At 47.9% G+C, this 10,416-nt stretch overlaps 1 non-coding gene across 1 annotated transcript; it reads right to left on the reverse strand.

The window, feature by feature from the left end:
* Nucleotides 1-10,344: 10,344 nt before the first annotated feature.
* Nucleotides 10,345-10,416, reverse strand: TRNAS-GGA (transfer RNA serine (anticodon GGA)). Its single transcript has one exon. It is a non-coding gene; the product is annotated as a tRNA-Ser (tRNA).

A 10,416-nucleotide genomic window follows, 5' to 3' on the forward strand; every position in this document is an offset into this window, starting at 1 on the left:
GGGGGAGGGATAAAGGAAAGTGATTATTATTAGAGTTTGTTACTAAGTTTTTCTCTAGATTTCATATTTATCCCATAAACATATTTTAAATTTTTTATCAGGAAAAACAAAAACAAAAAATGTGCCCCTTTGTAGCTAATACATCCATAGATGACACAGTTCCAAATAGTTTACAGTTGAAAGTAGATTCACCTCCAGTTCTGGATTCCAAGTTCAATTCCACAAAGGAGACCAGTGTCTTTAGGTAAATATTTATGTGAAAATAACAGTGTTCTTGTTTTTGTTTTCAGAACATGGGTATGGAGTGTCAACTTGGGGAATACGTTGATCTAGACATACGTTTGAAAAGGGGTATATGTGTGTGGGGGGTGAGGGTGAGACTCTACATATTTAAAAGTAGTTCAGGCCTGCAACTCTGCACACGTGGGGCAGCCCAGCCCTCACCACTGATACACCTCCAGGCTTACCTCTGCAGGGGACCAACCTGGACCCCAGGACCAAGATCAGCTGAGCTGGTCGCCGGAGAACAGAGGGCGGTGCAATGGCTTCCTTCATAGCTCAGCTGCTAGAGAATTCACCTGCAATGCAGGAGACCCTGATTTCATTCCTGGGTTGGGAAGATCCCCTGAAGAAGGGGTAGGCTACCCACTCCAGTATTCTTGGACTTGCCTGGTGGCTCAGCTGATAAAGAATTTGCCTGCAATGCGGGAGACCTGGGTTCGATCCCTGGGTTGGGAAGGTTCCCTGGAGAAGGGAAAGGCTACCGACTCCAGTATTCTGGCCTGGAGAATTCCATGGACTGTATGTATAGTCTGATCGACTATACGACTGATCGACTTTCACTTGTGGAGGTAAGAGGGTTTGCCTGGAAGGGAACCCAGACCAGGGAACAGCCCCCACTGTCTTCCTTCTGTTTTCTTTATTTTTTTTCCTTCCCCCTCTATAAACAAGTGATTAATGCCTTGCAAAAAAAGCCCAGACACACCTTCCCCGCAGCAAGCAAGCCCCTGCCAGATTCCCCAGCCTTAATTCTGCTGTTAACACTCGTCAGGGGGAGGGGTAAAGAGTAAATCCCCTCCTTCAAGAAGCAGACCTGGGGGCAATGTGGTTTGTTTAAAGTCTCCCATGTGCTCTGATGGTGTGAGGACTTTGACAAGAAAAATGAAAGCAGAAACAATGCACTTTTCCCTAAAGCAGCTTCCAGTTTGTAAACCCTCTCTGCTCAGGATTCTCCCAAACCGACCTTTCCTTCTCCCAGCACTGGTGAAAAGTAGGGGGCAATGGGGGGTGGGGTGGGGGGAGGGTCCCACAGATCAATCAACATTTTCAGAGAGCTTCACAGGCTCCTTTTTCATTTTGTTTGCAAGAGGCAAACTGAATTTCCTGACTGAATGCAGAAATAAATTCCTTACACCTGAAACGAACACAGCATTGTAAATCAACCGTATTCCAATAAAATTTTTAAAAGGGAAAGAAAAGAAATTCCTGACAAAGTTGCCCACAGCCCCCAGATTAGGAATGGACTGACCACCGACTGCAGGAAGAAATTCTAGGCACGTTTGTTTTCAAGGGTTATCTCTTTAAATTTCCAATTGAGTGCAGTTTAGTTATATATCATACATCAAATTCGGTCAAAGACGTTTATCATTGAAAAGCGTGAAAATGTAGATAGTGGACTATGTCTGCTCAAACCTTAGCGTTTAGTGATGTGGTGTCCTCTTGAGAAATTTGGGAGTATTTCACATAATGAAGATGAAATGAAAGAAATGAAATATCACTGTTGTGCAAACCCTTAAAGAAATGATGGATCCATGCCGAAAATGGTCTTCAGCGGCTGCTCACAAACCAACAAGAAAGACAAGCAATTTTGTGAGTCTTTGGTAGAAGCCATACCACCAGGAGTCCCCTGGCGGTCCAACGGTTAGGACTCTGCATGTCCATGGAAGAGGGCACAGTTTAATCCCTGGTCAGGGAGATCCTGCAAGCCACACACCATGGCCAAAAATAAATAGTAAAAGCAGAAGTATATACTGTCATCCATGAAGCAGATTTGCCAAAAGATTCAACTCTGAAGCTCACCAAACATCTCTTTCTTCCCACTAGGAAATACAGGGGACAGAGAAATGTAACAAATGACACGATGGCTGGACAAATGGCAGAAGCCAGAATGACTCCATTATTTCCACTTACAATTTTTTTCAGGGGAAAAATATGGGAAGTGGATGTAAGAGATATAAAATCAAAATCAGTGTAGACCCAACTGGAACCCAACTGGAACACTCCAACTGCAATAAAATAAGGAGAATGGAGATGGTTGGGGATCACTGAGTACTAACAAGATATTTCACAAAATAACCCAGTGATTGCTTATGGGGTCCACGTGTGATAACAGTCTTGTGGCTGTTTTTAAAATTCTTGTCTTTTGGAGCTGCATACTGAAGTATCTAGAAATGAAATGATATAGTGTCTGCATTTGCATTAAAACAATCCAGGGAGGGTATATCAGCGAAACAAGATGGGCCATGAGTTGATAATTATTGAACTGGTGGTGGGTATTTGGGAGTTCCTGCTGCAGTCGCTCTATTCTTTTATGCTGGAAAATTTTCATTGAAAATGCTTGGCTGCATGTGTATGGGATCTAGAAAGATGGTACTGATGAACCTATTTGCAGGGCAGCAAAGGAGACACAGACATCAGGAACAGACTTGTGGACCCAGCGAGGGGAGGCGAGGGTGGGACAGATCGAGAGAGCAGCGTGGACACATACACATTACTGTATATAAAACAGATGGCCAGTGGGAGTTTGCTGTATGATGCCGGAACCTCAAACCCGGTGCTCTGTGACAAGCTGGCGAGGTGCGAAGGGGTGGGAGATGGGAGGGAGGTCCCAGAGGTGGGTGATATGTGTATCCCTGTGACTGATTCATGTTAATGTGTGACAGAAACCAGCACAATACTGGAAAGCAATTATCCTCCAATAACAATTAAAAATATATATATATAAGTTTAGAGATCACTAACTCAGACCACAAAAACAAGTAGATATTGGACCTCCTACTCTGGACCAAATGGTGCCAAGGATCAGGTTGGTTGAGAAGGAGTGAAGAAATCTAATATTTATTGCTTATCAATTCTGTGCCAAGTATTAGGATAAATTATCTCTCCTGAGGGATCTTGTCTTTCTTATTAATCAACTGCGGGTGACTGATCTATTTGGCTCCATTTTACAGATAAGTAAACTGAGGCCCAGAGAGCCAAAGTGACTTGCCATATGATCCCAAGAGAAGAACAGATGCTGATGAGCTAAGTCGTGTAGCCATTGGGTTGTTTTTTTCCCTCTGTGACCTTGGACAATTACTTTTCTTGTCTGGGCCTCAGTTTCCCCAGTCTTAGAAGTCAGAGCTGAGGATTCACTGGGTCAAGTATTCTTCTGCCACTCCTCCATGACCTTCCTGTTTCTTCCTTTCTTCTGTCTTCCCGGGAATGTGTCTGAGGCAGCCTGAGATAGAAGAAAGAACAACTGAGTCCGGGATTCAAATTCTAACTCTACAATAGGCAGGCCTTCCTGAGTCACTTAACCTCTCTGAGCCTCACCTTCCCCAACAATAAAGCAGGGATGAAAATAAGAAAGACCTAGAATGATGGAGATGATGGATACAGGGTGCCCAGCTCAGAATCCAGGACACACCAGGTGTTCAGGTAAAGCTGGGTCTCCCACACCTGGCTTCTCTCTCATACTTTCTTTAAAAATGAAGCCCCCAGGACTTTTCCTGGTGGTCCAGTGATTAGGACTCTGAGCTTCCACTGCAGGGAGGCACGGATTTGATCCCTGTTCAGGGAACTAAGATCCTGCATACCTCGTAGTGCAGCCAAAAAAAGAAAAGTAAATAAAAAGTAAAATGCGGTTGATTCACATTTATGTATGGCAGAAATCACCACAATATTGTAATTATCCTCCAATTAAGAATAAAAATTTTAAAAGAGGAGTAAAATATAATAAGGACTTTCCCTGGCAGTGGTTAAGACTGCGCTTCCAATGCAGGGCCGTGGGCTCGATCCCTGGTTGGGGAATTAAGATCCCACTTTCCACATGCTGCATGTCATGGCTAATTAAAAAAATAATAATAATAACTAAAATAAAAGTGAAGCCCCCACCCCCACTCACAGCTCCTTCTTCTGATTTTCTTTTTGTTGTTGCTGTTTTTCATTTGACTCCTCACTACCGGACACTTATTTTCCCTGTTTTTTTCCTCATTATTTGCTGTCCTGTTAGAAGGTCCTTGGGGACAATTCCTTTTATGTGCTTGGCTGCTGCTATATCCTTAGCCTGAGATACATACATAGTGGACTCTTGGTAAATATTTGCTAATTGAAGGAATGAGTTGAATGAATGAATGTTAGGCCTGGTAATGGGACCTTCAGGTAACACAAGCCAAGAATAGGGCATAGGTCTTGCACAGAGTAGCTGGTCCATAAATGCTTTTGTTCTCCTTTTGCTGGGACCCTAGGACCTGCTGAGATTACCCTGTTCAGTGTTAAGCTACACTCAATTTACGTGAGGGTGTTTTGACGGTTTCCAGTGTTCCGGTTTGTGGTTATCCCCTAAACAGGCCTCCAAGTGCCTGTCCCAGGAAATCCGAGTTCTTTAAGCTGTATTTCGCCAAGGACGGTGACAAGTAGCGTCCTGGGGCCATTTGCAACTTCTCTTCCCAGATCACAGAGGTTTGACTAAGTGCTTCGTCTAAAGGCAGAAAATGCACCAGTCCTGTCTTGACATTTGTGAAGGGGTTACCCAATGTGAAGGTCAGACCTGTCCACAAATCCTTTGGGGCAAAGTAGTTGTGTGGGTATTACCGTTTTGGTGGAGGGGGAAAGGCAGCGATCCGTTAAGTAGGTAGGAAAGCAGACCTTTTGAAGTTTACAGAGTTGCCCAGAACATCACCCCAGAAGCAGAGCGTGGGTGTGTTACGGTGGGGACACTGATGGTGGCCTCTTTGGGGAGAAAATTCCCCTCTGAGACAAACCATCCCAAGCCAGACCTCTCTCTCCCCTCTGGGCCTGTTGAGAAATATTCCTTGAAATGTCGTTGATAATCTTTTCCTTTCTACCTGAGCTCGTGGTATCTGGCGATTGCATCAGCTCTCAAAGCTGGCCTGTTTCCCACGAGGACCTTCTTCTGTCCCTCACAGAGACCAGGTGCCCAAGTTATTCCCTCTGCACTTCAGGGGTTCTTACCTGGTGTCTTCCAATGAACTCTTCCAGGGTGTCCCCAGAGAGAATTCCGGGATCTGTGAACTTGGATGACTTACTGAAATTAGTATTTTCTCCCATTGTGAATCCAGGTGACCCCCCCCCCCCAAGAGGACTCGCACTGGCTGTGACATGGTTGCCAATAGCATCACAGGTATTTTTTCTTTATTTTTTGGCCACACTGTGTAGCATGTGAGATCTTAGTTCCTCGACCAGGAATCAAACTCACTCCCCCTGCGTTTGGAGCACAGAGTCTTAACCTCTGGACCACCAGGGAAGTCCATCACAGGTATTTTCATAACCATATTACAGGCATGGCTGAGACCCCCAAATGTTCTTTTGCTCATCCTGATTTCAAATATACAGTATCAGAACCATGGCTAGATTGTCTGATTTAATGAATTTGGTACACATATATTACTATGCTTTTTTTTTTTTTTTTTTGGATGCACTGTCTCTTAGTTGCAGCACATGAGATCTTATGCAGTTTCTTTAATTGCAGCATGCAGGACCTTCAGTTGCAGCATTCAAACTCTTGGTTGCGGCACGTGGTATCTAATTCCCTGACCAGGGATCAAACCCAGACCCCCTGCACTGGAAGTGTGGAGTCTTAGCCACTGGACCTCCAGGAAGTCCCAATACTTTTATATTTTTAATATTTCTTTTCTTCAAAATTGTTATCCCATCTCTTGTAAAAAGAAAAAAGAATTCTGAGGTGGTATCCACAGGCTTCACAAGATTGCCCGAGGAGTCCATGGCCCAGAAAGGTGGTAAAGCCATTAGTGGTGATGGAGAAAGGGAGGGCTTGAGCCATGATTCTGAGGCTCATGGAACAGCAGGATCTAGAAACCCCAAATCAGAGCAGAAGACTGCTTTGGCTTTCGGTACCATTAAAAAGTACTAGGAGAGCACTCAGAGTAGTAATCTCCAAAATGTCAAAAGGGTACAATGGAGGGTGCTGAAAGTAGCATTGCTGCTGCTGCTGCTGCTAAGTCACTACAGTCGTGTCCGACTCTGTGTGACCCCATAGACGGCAGCCCACCAGGCTCCCCCGTCCCTGGGATTCTCCAGGCAAGAACACTGGAGTGGGTTGCCATTTCCTTCTCCAATGTGTGAAAGTGAAAAGTGAAAGTGAAGTCGCTCAGTCGTGTCCAACTCCCAGCGACCCCACAGACTGCAGCCTACCAGGCTCCTCCATCCATGGGATTTTCTAGGCAAGAGTACTGGAGTGGCTTGCCATTGCCTTCTCCAGAAAGTAGCATTAAATGAGACTAAATCTCCCAGAAAAAGAACCAGTCCCCTTTCAATTCCTTTGTTTTATTTTTTCAGCTGTGCCTTGTGGCATGCAAGATCCTAGTTCCCCTACCAGGGATCAAACCCATGCCCTCTGCAGTCGAAGTGAGAATTCTTAGCCATTGGATCAGCAGGGAAGTCCCTCCCCCCCACCCCACTTCAGTTCTTTTTCGGACCTTCAGACTAAGCCCAGGCAGAGCACCCACCTACCTGTCTCGATCACCCTTCTAGCAATTAGTGCCCTGCTCGGAGCCTTCTCACGTTGCTGTCTTTCCACCACTTGCCACTCTCATTCTACTTCTGGGAGGTGAGACACGAGTTTGATTTACGGTACCCAGATAAAGGTTTCAATTTCAACAAGTTAGGTGTTTTGAGATAGTCAGCCAATGGAGATTTCCCTGGCGGTCGGGTGGTTTCAGACTCTAAGTTTTCACAGCAGAGGGTTTGGGATCAATCCCTGGTCGGGGAACTGAGATTTCACCAGCCACACAGCATGACCAAAAAAAAAAAAAGTAAGAAGATGCCTGAAATATATGTTAAGGAAATCATTGTGAAAGTGAGACCAAGATATATAAACATGAAGATGCTCTCACATCTCCCTCCTCCACCCCTCCCAAAATTGCCAGTGAGGGAATCAAGGCTGGGTACTTGCCCAGTGCCTGCTACTTCTCAGGCAAAATGCTGGACTTTCCTACCCCTCCGCCCAGTGCGCCCCCCCCCACCCCGATGGCCTGTGATCTGCCCCCCTCTCAGCCTCCTAGACCTCTTCGGAGCCAGGGCCAACCGGAGAAAGTTGGGGACTGGACTCAAAGTTCCCAGCGTGGGTGTCAAACATGTCTTCTGAGTGCCCTGGCTCCAGGGTCCCCCGTCCTGAAGGGCCCGGCTGAGTGGGCCTTTCATCGGCCTCTGAGAGGTGGCAACAAGTGTCACAGCAGAATGCCTGCTGCCCACTGCCCCACTTCTGCAGACCAGGCCGACCAGCGCTGGGAGGACGGCAAGTAGGATTCCAGAGGCGTCTGGATATTATCAGTCAGTCTCTCAAACTGTCTGGCCAGTGGGCTGGGGTGGGGCTGGTGGCAGGGGGCAGAAACTGGCTGGAGGGTAGAATCAGGAATCCCCACCCACCCCCCTGCGCAGATTCCTGGGGCCAGACCCAGCTCCTTGGGGGGAGGCAGGGGGCTGGCCCCGATGCACTGGCTGTAAGCTCTGCACCCTGCCCCGCCCTCATTAGACGGTAGCACCAAGGGATCAGAAAGTCAAATGATGATGTGTGTCTGACAGAGGAAACCGGGAAAGGGGGAGTCAGGGGGCTGGTGGGCAGGAGGGGAGGGGGCAGCACTTGAGGATAGCAACAGGGAAGAGGGGCTGGGAGGGGCTGGGCAGAGCTTTACCTCTGGTCCACTTGAAGACTCCTGCTTCAAAACTAACCCTGATGGCTTCCAGACAAGTCGGCACCAAGGGTCATTTCTGGAGGCTGTAAGTGTTGTGATGGCAGCTGTAAGGACAGGTGTAAATCTGTCCAGGCATTCCTTGCCACTCCCCCCTCCCAGCTTTCTGCACCTGAAACAGGTCCCCTTTATAACTACAAGCCCACTCAGGAAGCCTAAACACACACACACACAGAGTCACACACACACAAGCAGTTAACACTTGGCCTGCCCTAGGGGTACATTTTTTTTTTTAAGTGCTCCTTTAAAGCAAACTCTATAAGCTGTTTGTTAAAGCAAAGCAAACAAGCCTTGCAAGGAGAGGAGGTGGAAGCACTGGGAAGAAGGGGAATTAAAAGGAAATCTTTTTATTTGCTACCTTTGAAAATACCTTTCTCAGCACACTGGGAGACCAATGAGGAAGATGCGCGGGGTGGAAGGGAAGATGAGCCCTGCTTTATTGGATCAGCTAGTTGGAGTGATGAGACGGGGAAGTGGGGAGACTTTGCCTTAAACCAGGCTTTTCTCCACTGTCTAACCCTTGTCCTTGTCTCTCCGCTCCCCGCCCGACACCTGGTTGAACGAAAGTCTGCTTTCCCAGGTGTCGCTGGGGACATTCTCCATCGCCACTCCATCTTCCCTCTGCAGAGGGAGCGGCTAAGAAACTGCGTGCACAGGTCCTCCATCTCGCCCAGTGCACTCTGGGAATCTGGAGGACTCTGGCAGAATGTTTCCTCTTCGTGGCCAACTTTGGACCCTACGGGCCCAACCTTCCTTGTGGGTTTGGGTGGCTATGCACTGGGGGAGGAGAGAGGCTTCCAGGCAAATCCGATGGCCAAGAGAGCAATGCGGTGTCTTTTCCTGCACTGGCTGGGAGGCTCTAAGCCACACACTCCCCCACCCCCACCCCAAAGGCCTTGTAAGGGGGCCCCTGGAAACCCCTAGTGAATGATAATTTATCTCCTAAATTGCTGGTATCTGATGCTTCGAGGGGTTTTGAAAACCATATTCCCCGAGGGCTGGAGGCTACTTCGGGAATTGTTCGGTTGGAGGAGTTCAATCATGATTTAATGGAGGCATTTATACTGTACTAGATAATCTCCTGGCAAGTTAAGTAATATGTCGGGAGGGTGGGCTGGGGTGTGTGGCTGGGCTGCCGGAGGCCTCTCTGGGCTGTCATTTCCCTACCAGCTCGCTTCTGTCTCCTTTGGGACATTCCTCTCCAAGCTCCTTCCTTCTTTTGTCCCCTCTCTGCGCCTCTTAGTTGCTTCTCTGTCTCCTGAGTCTCTCTCTCTGCCTCTCCCAGTCTCTCCAGGTGTGAAGGGTTTCTGTCCATCTCCAGGTGGGTGTCTGTTTCCCTGTTTTCTCCTTCCTCCCTGCGCCCCAAGCGTCCCTTCTCTCTCTTGCTCTCACTCATTTCTCCCCACACTCCCAGTCATCCTCCTTTTCCATCTTGCCATCTCTCCTTTCTCATCTCTCTTTTCCCCACCACGCCATTCACTCTCAGGCTGAAAAGAAGCAGTCTCAGTATGTCCTAGGGACCGAGGAAGGGGACTGTGGTCTCCTGCTGCTGACCGGCAATCGGGCAGCTGCAGTCTGGGCCTAAGAGTAGAGTCGTCAGCCACACACAGCTGTGCTAAGAGACAGGAGGCATCCAGGAACCCTCCCAGGGGCCCGGCATCCCTCCCATCCCAGGTCACACATAGGCGCCTCCTCATTTACAGAGGAGGCCCTGGGGGCTCTGCCCAAGGATGTTCCAGGCACCCAACCATATTCTTTTATTTTCCACAAGTGCTTTTGCCTCAGTAGATCCCAAGAGATAGATAGAGACACTTTTTTCTCCTGTCAGGAGATGGAGATGGCCGGGTCTGAAAAGCCATTGGAACCTGGTCTCCAAGCCCCTCTGGGGCCTGAACTCCCGTGCAAGGACAAGAAGGGAGCACACTTTCTGGAGTCACTTGCAGTTCTGAGATCCTGGAATTCCGGAAAGTAGCCTGCAGTGGCATGAAACCTAGGGTGGGAGGCTTGATCACTACAGGATCAACTTGGGAGAGGACAAGGAAAGGGGCTTCAGGCTGAGATGTAAACAGAACTAGGTAAGAGGGACTTCCCTGGCGGTCTAGTGGTTAAGACTCCACACTCCCAAAGCATGCCATGTTGTGTAGCCAAAAAAAAATTCTTTTTTTTTAAAAGAACTGGGGGAAAGCAATGCTAATAGAGAAAGGGCTTAATATATGCTAGATCGTCATGAAGTCGCTCAGTCGTGTCCGACTCTTTGCGACCCCATGAACTGAAGCCTACCAGGCTCCTTCCTCCATGGGATTCTCCAGTCAAGAGTCCTGGAGTGGGTTGCAATTTCCGTCTCCAGGGGATCTTCCCAACCCAGGGATCGAACCCAGGTCTCCTGCATTCCAGGCAGACGCTTTAACCTCTGAGCCACCAGGGA

The sequence above is a fragment of the Moschus berezovskii genome, chromosome 19 (assembly GCF_049115385.1).
Source record: "Moschus berezovskii isolate FMDL1 chromosome 19, NW_MosBer_1.0, whole genome shotgun sequence".
In the NCBI taxonomy this organism is placed as follows: Eukaryota; Metazoa; Chordata; class Mammalia; order Artiodactyla; family Moschidae; genus Moschus; species Moschus berezovskii.